Below are 14,461 nucleotides of genomic sequence, written 5' to 3' on the forward strand. Positions count from 1 at the left end.
GGCGACGCCCGCTCGGACCGGCCGTAAAACGTCCCCCTGCCTCGGTGGCTTTTGTGCCACACTCAACATGGCCGCCGTGGCTCGTCCGCGCCAGGCGCACGGAAGGCGGAACATAGAACTCCGACGGTTGTCATTCGCCAGGAGGCCCGAGCGAACACAATGTTGACGCTTTGCGGCGGGTCATTGGACGCCGCCGCTGCCATTCGTGATTAAAAGTGCGGGGGGAAAACCGGGACGCCCGGATCGGATCCTCTCAACGGAACGGAGTCGCTTTGCTGGAAAGTGCTCGCGGCTGCCGGTTGGTCGCGATCGCCCTTGTGAATGTTGCATTTTACACGCGGGTGACTTAAAAAACGCGGCGCTGAGTTCAGAAGTTTGCATTGCAGAGCCGCGTGGCTTATTGGCGGTCTGTCTCCTGCTACCTTTCTTTGAAAAGCGTCCGGGTAGGACTTTTGCAGAGTTTCTGATTTTGCAAAAAAGATTGCAAAAGTTCCACGTGTGAAGTCTAGCACGATCGTGGGCATTCCTGATTTATTTCTGTGTTTTGATTTTATGCAGGTTTAATCTTTCCCTGCAGCCTGGAGCTTGCGAGCCGTTAAAATTGGAAGGGACCCTCGAGGCCATCGATCCTATCCCTTTATTGGTGCAGACATCTAAACGGAAGTAGCCCCACGAAGCCTCTCATTAGTTCTGCCCGCACCCCACAACCTGGGTTATGTGATGTTGCGCATTGTACTGTCCCACCAACTTGGGTTTGTGCAAAACCCCAAACCAGAAACCTGTAACCAAGATGATTTCAATGCACTTTTAACACACGTGTTCATCTGCTGAGATTCTCTTGCCAGTAACAGCACAGCAAACTAATCAAGGCTTAAACCAGGTGGAGGAATTTGGGGTTGAGCATGGTCATGGGAAGTTAAGCCATTATCTCAGGCTAAGGTGTTGTGTTGCAAAAAAAATCATCAGGGTCCAGTCCAAGCCAGGTATAAACAAAATGGAGACTGCTTTAGAAAGAAGGTTGCAGTTTATTGAGCAGAACCAGACAGAAAGATGGCTCTGGGAAAAACTGACTACGTGTAGCTGGGAGTGGTGGGTTTTTATACCTTCTTGGGCTTTTGTTTGGAGTTGTTCCTGGGACATGAACTTTGACCTGAGTCTGAGTGGGCCTTTCTGGAATTCTGATGGTGGTGGGTTAATCCTATTATGTCCCAAAAGTCATATCCTGCTTCCTTGGGGCTGTGGCTGGTGGCTTACTTCCCGTGTTGGATTTCTTGAGTGAGGGGTTGTTGATTCTATGGATTTTTGTCTTTCTAATCCCATCAGCTCCAAGCTTCCTGTCTCCAATCTTTCCGAAAGGATTATCACATTTGCATTGCTTGGGGCAGACAGACTTAAGATTTTCCATTATGCCTTTGGGGAAATATAATATTCTGCCTTTTTAATATTCCCCATAATATTTCTTTCTGGGGGGGCTGACTTCCCATAGTGGGAACCAGGTTGTTGTGTTAAAACTTTAATGCCACTTATTATTTGGACATCTCATGTTGCTTGAGCATAATGTGCGGGAGAGTCCCCAAAAAAGTCACAATCAAGGGATTGACGTCCCACCTGTTCGCTGGGATGCACAAAAAGAAGGGATGGGACTTTGATTACATGGCTGCCATCTTGATTTTTTTGACCCCCTAAGGCCTTTTGTTCCCTCCACTGGGCCAGCCGTGAGACAATGGTCCAAAAAGTCCGAATGGCAGGTGCAAAGAGGGAACCTTCACAGTTGTGTGAAGATGTTCCCTTTTTCCATACAGATGACCATCCTATTTTTACGCATGCGTGTAACACCCCACTCCTGAAGGTGTGCATTGTGTTGCTAGTTTAGTCCTTACAAAAGGACAGTAAAGAAAGAGTCGCAATGTTTCTCAACCTTGGCAACTTTATGAGGTGTGGACTTCAATTCCCAGAATTCCTCAGCCAGCATGGCTGGCTAGGGAATTCTGGGAGTTGAAGTCCACGAGTCTTAAAAGTCCACAGGTCTTAAACTTGCCAAGGGGAATTCTGGGAGTTGAAGTCCACAAGTCTTAAAAGTCCACAGGTCTTAAAGTTGCCAAGGGGAATTCTGGGAGTTGAAGTCCACACCTCATAAAATTGTTAAGATTGAGAAACATTAATTCAAACTAAAAGGTACTATCTGAATCCAGAAATTGGATAAATCCAGTAACTAAATTAGGTAAATTGTGCCAAAAAAATGGGGACATCTCCTTCCTTCTCAAGATCACGGTCTTTTTAGGATAAATAAATCTCGGGCCTTTGCAACTACATATAGCTCAGGTAGCCAATTTTTCAAGCAGCTGCTTTATAGCTGTACACATTAACTGTACCGTTTGTATTTATTTCCAGATTTTTAAAATCCCCCCCCCTCTTATTCCTGCAAACGTTAATAGCATATTTTGAGCAGCTGGTTGAAAACTTGGCAAAACTTTTGGGCACACGCCGAGGAGAGCCAATAAATTTGAATGTATTTCTCTGAAAGGATAGGGGCTAGGTTGAGATCTTAGCAGTAGGATTGCAAATTGACTAATGTTAGGAACCCTAAAGCGATGGCAATGATGGGTTTTGCTTATGCTAAAAGACAAAAGCCAGGGGCTACATTCACACAACACCCCTAACTGAGGCCTGGCAGAGGCGTTTCCCAAATGTAAGTTCACTTAGGGTCAAACTTTTTTTTTTTTTAAAGCTGTCTTCTTTTTTCAGCCAGGCAGATGTGTAAGTGGTTTGGCCTCCAGACACGAATTTGTAAGGACAGACCTGGGTGTTTTTAGTTCATGTGAAAAGCAGTGGGGCATTAAAGAGAAGGCAGATGTTGGGGTGGTTTTCTCCTATTTTTCTCTGGTTTTCCATAACGCTCCCCTCACCCACCTGGCATCTTCCAGATGTGCTGGAGGCGCATCTCCCCCATGCCCAGTTAGTTGCCACACATCTGGACTGCCTCGATTTGCGGATAGCAGAAAAATCTCCAATCTGAATTTGTTAATCCTTCATCCTCCTTAACCTTTTTGTTCACGTAAAACCTGGCTTAGAGGATGAGGCAAGTTTTCCTTGGCATCACACCTGACATTAACCCAGATTGAAATCTGGCTTATCCCTTTGGCATTGCTTGCCAAAAGCCAACTGGAAAATTCACAAATTACAGTCAAGTGATCCCAGGATACTGCAACCTTGGAAAATATATGCCGGATTGCCAAGTGCCCACATTTTGATCACGTGACCAGGAGGAAGGATGCTGCGACGTGAGGACGGCTCATAAGTCCCTTTTGAATTGTCGCTAAATGAACAGAGCACTTCCTGCCTGTCAAAATTTAATTGCAAAAATAAAGGAGAGGAAGGAATAACGGAATATATATATATATATGACAGAGGATGTCTGTTAACAGATAGTCTGTTTTGCATGTTCAGGCTGATATCAGTCTGGAAAAAGCTGACATTTTTTGAAAACCCCAAGACGGTTAACTATTCATATCCCCAGTTTTTAAAAATGTTATTATTATTATTTTGTGTGGGCAATCTATGGTTAGGTTCACAGTCAGAGACTGGTGGAAACTTAATACGGGTAGTCCTCGATTTACAACAGTTCATTTAGTGACCATTCGAAGTTATAACGGCACTGAAAAAAATGATCTGACTGTTTTTCACACTTATGACCATTGCAGCAACCCCATAGCCATGTGATCAATTCATTCTAAATCCTAATCAAGGACTTAAAAAGTATTAAGGTAGCGCTAAGGATATAGATTGTTCCAAGCAAGGTAGGATTTTGTAAAATTAGGGTCTTCGACTTTGATAAATTCAGTATTTTCAAATATCAAGGAAGTCTCTTCAATATTGCCCCAAGGGTTCCAATCACAATTGGTGTAACAACAGATTTATTTATTTTTTTATAAACGTTCAGCTTCAATCTGCAAGTCCCAATATTTCAGATATTTTTCCCCCAATTCTTTTCCCTCAGTTCTAGCATCACCAGGAATAGAAACATTAATGAACAGACTTTCTACTTTGCAACAACTGCTAAAAGTCAAGCATGCTATGAACAAGATGCTGGTTTGTTTGGATTTTAAAGTTCGATAAGATTTTAACCCACGCATTTTCCGAAACGTAATCCGGTAGTTTTTAATACAGTTAGATTCAAACCTATTATGGTTTGTCACACAGTCAGCTGTTTAGACTGGATTTGGAAGTTTTGTCCACCTGTAGAGTCCTTCACAAGGACCAGAGACAGGCAGGTGTTGTTCTTTGATGGTGTAAAATGGGTGTCTAACCTTGGCAACTTTAAGTCTTGTGGACTTCAACTCCCAGAATTCCCCAGCGGAATTCTGGGAGTTGAAGTCCACAAGTCTTAAAAGTCCACAGGTCTTAAAGTTACCGAGGGGAATTCTGGGAGTTGAAGTCCACAAATCTTAAAGTTGACAAGGGGAATTCTGGGAGTTGAAGTCCACAAATCTTAAAGTTGCTAAGGTTGGTGACCCCTGGTGAACGGTATATAACAGACACCATCTATTACGCAATTGCAAGTACACAGTTTTCAACTTCAGGCCAAAAGCTTCCCTTGGCAGTTGATTGGCATGCCAGGATGCCCCCATTTCAAAGCAGTCAGAATAAAGGAGCGGGCTGAAACTGGAGCAAACAGAAATGAGGTTTAAACAAACCATCTTTGAACTTAAACAAAACTAATTCAACCCACTGATTTCCCCTATATTTAGGAATGTTTGGCCATCGTGTTATCAGAACAAAACAGAGCAGAATCACAGAGTTGGAAGGGACCCTGGAGGTCTTCTAGTCCAACCCCCTGCTCAAGTAGGAAACCCGAAACCATCTCAGAGAATAGAATGGAATGGAATAGGAATAGGAATACAATAGGAATAAAATAGAATCTGGAAGGGCCCTTGGAGGTCTTCTAGTCCAACCCCCTGCTCAAGTAGGAAACCCTAACCCATCTCAGACAATAGAATAGAATAGAATAGAATAGAATAGAATAGAATAGAATATGGAATAAATAGAATAGACTGGAACGGAATATGGAATGAATGTGGAATGGAGTGGAGTGGAGTGGAATGGAATGGAATGGAATAGAATAGAATAGAATAGAATAGAATAGAATAGAATAGAATAGAATAGAATTATGGAATGGAATGGAATAGGAATAGAATAGGAATAGAATCTGGAAGGGACCTTGGAGGTCTTCTAGTCCAACCCCCTGCTCAGGCAACCCTAAACCATCTCAGACAATAGAATAGAATAGAATAGAATAGAATAGAATCTGGAAGGGACCTTGGAGGTCTTCTAGTCCAACCCCCCGGTCAAGTAGGAAACCCTAAACCATCTCAGACAAATGGTTGTCCCGTCCCTTCTTAAAAACCTCCAGGGTCAACTTTGGAGATAACTTCAAGGAACAAGACGAATCTGAAATTTCGTACCGTTAGGTGGTTTTTAACTCCATCTGTGGCAGACAATCCGAATTCTGGCCTGTACCATGACAGCAGTGTTTTTCCTTCTTTTTTTTTTCAGGCGGGGTGGAGGGCTGTGTATCCTACTCAGGACTTGGAGTACAACCAGTTGTAGATTCCAGATATCCTTCAGATCTCTGCCCAGGTTTAATCCCAAGGGTGGATACAGGTAATCTTCAACAACAGACCGTTCAAAGTTACAAATGCTCTGGCATATGAGCGTGTTTCACACGACTGTTGCAGCATCCCCGTGGCACCGAAGAATCCTGTGTAACTTTGAAGCTTGCCTAGGCAATAGCCGAATACCGCTGTGGTGTGTGAACTGGTAAAATATGAACCTTACCTCTTTTGGTGCCAGGGGTAAACTCCACAATTCTTCCCAGCGGTTCTGAATTCCGGAGGGACTAACCCGGCCATCGGTGGGACCGAAACATAACCATCTTGGAGAACAAATCAAAGACAGGTCTCCTCAGCTGCAGGTGCCTGCTGAGCTAGTCAGAGCTAGCTGGCATCGGTCTGGTTTTTTTTTCAAAGAAACCCTGATGAGTCACGGCAAGCCCTTCGGTTAACAACTCAGCTCCTGGAAATTAAAAGGTTCGTCAAGACAGGAGTCACCCCAAAAGCTCTCATTCTCAGGATCTGCAAAGACATGTTCTTCTCTCGCGCCTTGCCAAATAGGCAGCCGGCCACGTGGGGTTGGGGCACTTCTGTGTTTCCCAAACACCCTAAACCCCCCAGGCGTTCCGAAGCGGTGAAACTGGATCGGCAGCTGTGGAGATGTCAGGTTACCACCTTTTCACCCTTGGCTCTGCTCCTGGGGATTCAAACAGTAGCCGGTACCTGGATTACGGCGTGGCTACTGGTTTTTCTCCTGAGGAGAGTTTGCGAGGAGCTCCGAGAAACCTTGAGGTCTTCACACAACACCCTTAACCCAGGTCAGGGAAAGTTTGGAATTAATGAGGTGGAGAGGGCGGACAGCTTCTGCCTTGGAGGATCGACCGTCCAGAGGAGAGGAATTTTAAGAAAAGACTGCAGACAGCCACCTCTCTGAAAGGGTATAGGACAGGGGTAGGCCACCTTGGCTCTTTTATGATTTGTGGACTTCAATTCCCAGAATTCCTGAGCCAGCCACGCTGAGGGGAAAGGGAGAGGTTTCCAAGCTGAGCCATGCTGGCTCAGGAATTCTGGGAGTTGAAGTCCACAAGTCATAAAAGAGCCCAGGTTGCCTACCCCTGGTATAGGATATCCTCTTGAGCGGGGGCGGGAGGGTTGGACTAGAAGACCTCCAAGGTCCCTCCCAGCTCTATTCTGAAAAAAATACAGGTAGTCCTCAACTTGCAACACTTCATTTAGTGACCACTCAAAGTTACAACGGGACTGAAAAAAGTGACTTATGACCGTTTTTCACACTTACGACCGTTGCAGCACCCCCAAAAGGTATAGGATCTCCTGCTTGAGCGGGGGGTTGGACTAGAAGACCTCCAAGGTCCCTTCCAGCTCGATTCCGAAAGAAATAAGGTAGTCCTCGACTTACAACAGTTTGTTTAATGACCATTCAAAGTTACCCAGGGGGCTGAAAAAAGTGACTTATGACCATTTTTCACACTTACGACCGTTGCAGCATCCCCATGATCATGGGATTAAAATTCAGCCGCTTGGCAACTGACTTATATTTATGACGGTTGCCGTATCCCGGGGTCACATGATCCCCTTTGGTGACCTTCTGACAAGCAAAGTCCATGGGGGGAAGCCTGATTCACTTAAGAACTGCGTGTTTCACTTAACGACTTTGGCGGAAAGGTCATCAAATGAGGCAGTACTCACTTTAACGCCTGCCTGGATTAGCAATGGAGATTTGCAGCTATGCTGTGGTCGTAAATCGAGAACTACCTGTACACGCGTGAGGGGCATTTGGTAGGCCACGAAGCCACGAAGGCCTTGGAAAAGATATTAGGTAATGTGATGTGGGCTATTCCTATAAAGATCAGACCTGGGCAAGCCGTGGTGTTTGGCGTGAGACTCTGAGGCAGGGGTGGGGGAACCAAGGCCCTTTTATGACTTGCGGACTTCAACTCCCAGAATTCCTGAGCCAAGAGGCCGTCGTTCCCCACCCCTGTTCTAAGGAAACGAAAGTTGGAGAAGCAGGATAGGAGGAGTATGGACAGCTTTGAACTTGAAAAACTTGAAAGACCAAGTTAAAGACAGAGCATCACAGAAAAAGAATCTATCTCCATGTTGCTAAGGAGTCAAAAACAACCCAATGTGTCTTTCTTTCTTTCTTTCTTTCTTTCTCTTCCTTTCTTTCCTTCCTTCCTTCCTTTCTTTTTCTCTCCTTCCTTCCTTCCTTTTTCTTTCTTTTTCTTTTTCTTTCTCTCTCTTTCTTTTCCTTCCTTCCTTCCCTCCTTCCTTTTTCTTTCTTTCCTTCCTTTCTTTCTCTTCCATCACAGAAAAAGAATCTATCTCCATATTGCTTAGGAATCAAAAACAACCCAATGTTTCTTTCTTTCTTTCTTTCTTTCTTTCTTTCTTTCTTTCTTTCTTTCTTTCTTTTTTCTCTCTCTCTCCCTCCCTCTCTCTCTCTCCTATTTTTCTTCTATTTTCCCTACAACGACAACCCTGTGACGTGGATTGGGCAGAGAGAGAGGGACTGGCCCAAAGTCACCCATTTGGCTTTTGCATCTGAGGCGGGACTAGAACTCACCGTGTCCTGGTGATTGGCCCAAAGTCACTCACCTGGCTTTCATTCCTGAGGCGGGACTAGAACTCACTGTCTCCTGGTGATGCAGCCAAAGTCACCCAGCTGGCTTTCCTGTCTAAGGGGGGGGGGGGTGGACTAGAACTCAAGTCTCCTGCTTTCTAGTCTACAGCCTTAACCACGACTAGACCAAACCGTTCCTCAGTCCATCAAGTGTGCAGGGGTGGGAGTGTGAATCACAGTATTTATGTATTTGAGGGGTCCTTGGTGCTCTCTGAGCTTGCTTGTTTTCTTGCAGACGTTTCATTACCCAAATTAGGTAACATCATCAGTGCTAGAAGGGAGAAGGGTTTGCAGAGAGGAGGAGGAGGACGATGACGACGACGACGACTGTGGGGTCCTTGGTGGTTTTCTTGCAGACGTTTCATTACCCAAACTAGGTAACATCATCAGTGCTAGTCACAGTAACTAGCCCTGATAATGTTACCTCGTTTGGGTAATGAAACATCTGCAAGAAAAGAACCAAGCTCATAGTGCACCAAGGACCCCAATGTTCTCCTCCTCCTCCTCCCTGCAGACCCTTCTCCATTCTAGCATTGATGATGTTACCTAGTTTGGGTCATGAAATGTCTGCAAGAAAACCACCCAGCCCAGAGAGCACCAAGAACCCCTTATATCCACCCTGAGCCACAAAGATTCTCCTTTATTATTTACTAGCTGTACCCGGCCACGCGTTGCTATGGCTCAGTCTGGTTAAATGGAAAAGAAAGAAAAGAGAACGACACAGCTCAATTCCAACGCAATGTCACACGAAATAATTAAATCAAAATGAAAATAAATCAAAATCTATGAAAATTCAATTTAACAATGCAATCGGAAACATTGAAATGGAATCGTAAAATTGGAAATTTGGAAATCGTAAATGGATCGTAAATCGGAAACATTGAAATGGAATCGCAAAATCGTAGCGTGTGTTGCTTTTACGTCCAACAGATGGCGCTGTTTTTCAAAAACATGTTTTTACCTGTCACAGGTGTGACATCTATATAATAGTAGGTATATAAAAACACGCACGTATTCGAATGCAACCTTGTGTCAAAATTTCAAAGCAATCGGTGAAGAACTTACGGAGATTTAAGGTTTTGAACAAACGAACATTTACATTTTTATTTATATAGATGTATTTGTTAAATGTTCATTCAAGGACTAAGTGTTGTTCCCCAAAACAAGTCTGGGCTCTTTTCATGCCTGGTGATGGATTGGAACATCATCTCTCAAACTTGGCAATTTTAAGATATGTGGACTTCAATTCCCAGAATTCCGCAGCCAGTATGCATGAACTTCAATTCCCAGAATTCCTCAGCCAGCATGCATGGACTTCAAACCCCAGAATTCCTAACCCTATGCGTGGACTTCAACTCCCAGAATTCTTCAGCCAGTTTTCAAATCCCAGGATCCCAGTATTCTGCCTGTGATATTCTGGGTGTTGAAGTCCACATGTCTTAAAACTGCCAAGTTTGAGAAACACGGGATTTGAATCTGATTCTCCCCAGCGTCCGTCCCCCCCTTCACCTTCACTGCCGCTGTCCCTCACAATAGTCCTGCAACGTTTCCTTGCATGGTTCCAAAATCTGCTAAACTGAGAGGAAGTGACAGTATGCTGAACTTCAAATGTTGTTGTAGCTATGCCACATTCCAAATTTTGTTTCCGGTTATCGGTGGCAAAAGTCCAAAAGCCTTCTCAACAACAGCAAAGTTGCTGCGTGTTCAGCCTTTGAAAAACATCACAACTCTTCCCCAATCCTTCTGTCTCAAACCCTAATTTCTTCACCCCAGCTCTTTGGCCACTGTAAAAATGTAAGCAGCATTTCCTCAGTCACAAAAAGCTTGCTAAAAAAAACCCTGTCTTTATTTTCTCGTTGTGCGTACTGTGCTTTTTTTTTTTTTGTCTGAAATGAAAAAGTCCTCAAATACAGTTGGTCCATGACTTACGACTATTGTTGAAGAGCAAAGCTTTTATTTGAGTTTTGCCCCATTTTACGACCATTTTTGCCACCACTGTTAAGCGAATCGCTGCAGTGTTTAAGTGAATCATGTGGTCGTTAAATGAATCCGGCTTCCAGCTTGGATTTTGCTTGTCAGAAGCCGACTGGGAAAATTACACATGGTGATCAAATGACTCTGGGACACTGCAACCGTCGTAAATATGAACCAGTTTGCCAAGCATCTGAATTTCGACCACGTGACCGCGGGGATGCTGCGACGGTCGTAAGTGTGGGAAAACAGTCATGAGTCACTTCTCTCAGTGCCATTGTAACTGATGAAAGAAAAAAACAGGTCTTGTTCCAAGCCGGGAGTAAATAAAATGGAGGCTAAGATGCTGGAAATAAAATGGAATCTAAGACGCTGGAAATAAAATGGAGGCTAAGATGCTGGAAATACAATGGAGGCTAAGACGCTGGAAATAAAATGGAGGCTAAGACGCCGGAAATAAAATGAAGGCTAAGAAGCTGGAAATAAAATGGAGGTTAAGACTCCGGAAATAAAATGGAGGCTAAGATGCTGGAAATAAAATGGAGGCTAGCTACTTAGGAAAGAAGGTTTAATGATGAGCAGAACCAACAACAGCATCCAGTTCTGGGACAGCCGGCTTGGAACTGGACCTGATTTTTCTTTCAACATAACTTCGAACGGTCACTAAACAAATGTTTGTAAGTCAAGGACTATCTGTATTTTAATCTGTCCTCCAATTGACTTGCTGACTTTGGAGTGTTAACCGGCAGAGGAACTGATCAGGGAAAAATGTGATTAAAAGCCACTGGTACCCTAAGCTGAATTAACATATTATAAAGGCCTGTGTAGAAAGGGTGAGTTTTATACGCAGAAACTTCTTGATGTAGGGAAAGAGGGCAGAAATTCAAGACCTATATCCGAAACTTTGCTTGTCAGTGTCCAAATATGCAGCTGTTTTCTCTCAAAATAAGGCACTCCCTCTGTCTCCATGTTGCTTACCTCAGGATCCTAAAAATAAAATTTAAAGAGGTCCGCACAAACCCGGATTCGTTTACCCATCAAGCTTAAAGTGCTTTGGAAGTAACCAGGTTTCTGGAATAGCTTAATATTTTAAACCAGTGTTTCTCAACCTCGGCATCTGGAATTTGTGTGGACTTCAGTTCCCAGAATTCCCTAACCAGGGGAAGGGGGAGAAATGCCGGAGAAAAATCCAGGAAAAGAAACAGCTTTTGGTCATCGCTAGCACTGTGTTTCTTAATCTTAGCTAATTTAAGACATGTGGACTTCAACTCCCAGAATCCCCTAGCCAGCCATGTTGGCAGGGGAATTCTGGGAGTTGAAGTCCACACAAATTCCAGATGCCAAGGTTGAGAAACATTGGTTTAACTTTAAACCCTTTACTAACCAGGCAAGGCTGGATTTTCAGAACACGCCAAATGTGTTTGTTTGTTTTTTTAAATCGTGATGATATGAATGCATCCATTGAGATTTTAACTCTGGTTGAGAGCGTTGTGTGAAAGAGTCGCCATGTCAAAGTTAGGAAGTGGTAAGAAGCAAGCCTTTCCTGGAAGAATGGGCAAAACCTGGAGTTTCTTTTTCACCCTGGATCAGCCAGCTCAATTTTGGCAAAGCCTGTGTAAGAAGCAGAATTTTCAGATTTTTGGCAAGCGCGTGTAATTATGGAGAAAGCCTCCTTCAAGCTGGAACTCTGCCAGCCCTGCAGCTGTTAAAATCACAGGAGCATGCAAGAAATATATGTATATATTTTGGTCAGCTAGGCTCCCCAAGGTGGTAAGGATTTGCCAAACAGGCAGGAAAAAAAAAAAAAGATTACAGCAGTAAGCATGAAGACCTTCAGCTCCTCATCAACAGAGTCACAGAAATATCTGAAAAATACGGCTTGAAGCTTAACACCTCAAAAACCAAGATCATGGTCGTCAGCAAACAACCCGTTCATTTACCACCAATAAATTCAGAAGGAATACCACTAGAAAAAGTTGAAAGGATCACGCACCTCGGTTCTAATTTACATGAAAGCTGGGACATGACCGTTGCAGTAAAGACAAGGATAGAAAAAGCTCGAACAGCATTCTTCAAAATGAAAAAGGTCTTTTGCAGTCATCACATAAGCCTAAGACTGAAAATCAGGCTTGTCAGATGCTATATTTTTTCTATCCTGCTCTATGGAGCAGAGAGTTGGTCTCTGACAGAAGGCCACCTGAAGAGACTAGAAGCAATTGAAATGTGGATTTACAGGCGGCTGTTACCTATAAGCTGGGCTGACAAGATCAGAAATGAGGAGGGGATAAGCCGCCTGGGAAAGCCCAGGGAAATCATCAAAACAATTAAAAAACGAAAATTAGAATATTTCGGACCTGTGATGCGACATCCAGAAAAATACGGCCTACTCCATTTAATCCTCCAGGGAAAGATTGAAGGCAAACGAGGTCCAGGCAGAAGAAGAACATCATGGCTTCAAAATCTAAGAGATTGGTTTGGACAAAACTCAGCAGCACTTTTTCGTGCGGCTGCTGATAAAAACAGGATTGCCAACATGATTGCCAACGTCCGATAATGGATATGGCACAAGAAGAAGAAGAATGGGGTCCATCCCCATGATTTTCAGAAACGGAGCCTCAATGCAGAGTGGGTGATGGATCGGACCGCTGGGCCTCCTCCTTTATTATCAGCTGTCTTAACTGGTGGGCACTGGAATTATTTATTGATATCTCACCTTTATTATGTTTAATAAATAACTCAAGACGGCAAACATATCCAAGACACCTTTCTCCTCCTAGTTTCCCCACAATAACCCTGTGAGGTAGATTGGGCTGAGAGAAGGATTGGCTCAAATCCACCCAGTTGGTTTTCACGACTAAGACAGAACTACAATTCACTGTCTCCTGGTGATTGGCGCAAAGTCACCCAGCTGGCTTTCATACCTAAGGCAGGACTAGAACTCCCCGACTCCTGGGGATTGGCCCAAAGCCAACCTGCCGGCTTTCATGCCTAAAGTGGGATTAGAACTGCCTGTCTCCTGGGGATTGGCCCTAAGCTCACCCAGCCAGCTTTCCTGGCTCAGATGGGACTGTCAAATGGCAGGGGAAAATCAGAAAATCCAGCCAGTTCAAATGAATATACAGATTGATTGCAAGCTTAAGCTCTCTACAAGAATCTGAACTACTAACAGTCAAAAGGCAGGACAAGAAGCAACGGATGGAAACTAACCAAGGAGAGAAGCAACCTGGAACTAAGGAGGAATTTCCTGACAGGGAGAACAATTAACCAGTGGAACAACCTGCTTCCAGAAGCGGTGAATGATCCAACACTAAATGGTATCATTTCAAAGGAACGGGGAAGAAATTAATCGGGAGGTTTCTGAACGAAAGAAAGACTAGAAAGATATTCTTTTTTTTTTCTCCTGTAGGAAATCTGTCCCAGATTCATCTTTTTTTTCCCCCTTCTGCAGTCTTTTTGGGGCTAATTGGTGTTTTTTTTTTAAAGTGTTGAAGGTACAAGCCCATGATAAATATATCAAATTAATCTTAGCTTGTTAGGAAAATAAGACCAGACATGCATAAGGCAAAATTAATGTTACAGGCAAAACCCTGCACTACGTAAGGTTAAAACTTGGAGGGAGGGGAATTCAAAAGGGTCCCTGGGTGGCTAAGGTTTTAAGGCTGTGTTTCTCAACCTTGGTTACTTTTAAGATGGGTGGACTTCAACTCCCAGAATTCCCTGGGGGAGGAGCTTTGGGAGGGGGAGAAATGGAAGAAAAAAAACCTTGGGAGTCCTCTCTAGCTCATTGTTTCTCAACCTGGGCAACTTTAAGCCACAGGGATTTCAATTCCCAGAATTCCCCGGCCAGCATATTTGCCCATTTCTTCTTCTTCACCCGGCTGCTTTTCAAGATCTTCTTTCTCTTTCTGAACCATCCAATCACCTGAGATGTAGGTCTCCTTTCGAACGGCAGCTTCCTTAACGTTCAATTATTTTAATGAATGTTCCCGCAGTGGATCCTTTGGGGAGCCCAAGGCCCCCCCAGAGAGCCATGTTTTTGACCGGGAAGACGGTATTTCTCGGATAAAATGCCTGCTTTTGCTTTGCTCATCCCTGGGACTCGGCAAGCCGATTGCAATAACAAGGCCAACTTGTAATTATAGGTAGTCCTTGGCTTGCAACCATTTGTATAGGGACTGTTTGAAGTTAAAACAGCGCTGGAAAAAGTGACTTAGGAATAGAATAGAATAGAATAGAAGAG

Source organism: Protobothrops mucrosquamatus, unplaced genomic scaffold (genome assembly GCF_001527695.2).
Source record: "Protobothrops mucrosquamatus isolate PMUCROS unplaced genomic scaffold, P.Mucros_1.0 scaffold2616, whole genome shotgun sequence".
NCBI classification, from domain to species: Eukaryota; Metazoa; Chordata; class Lepidosauria; order Squamata; family Viperidae; genus Protobothrops; species Protobothrops mucrosquamatus.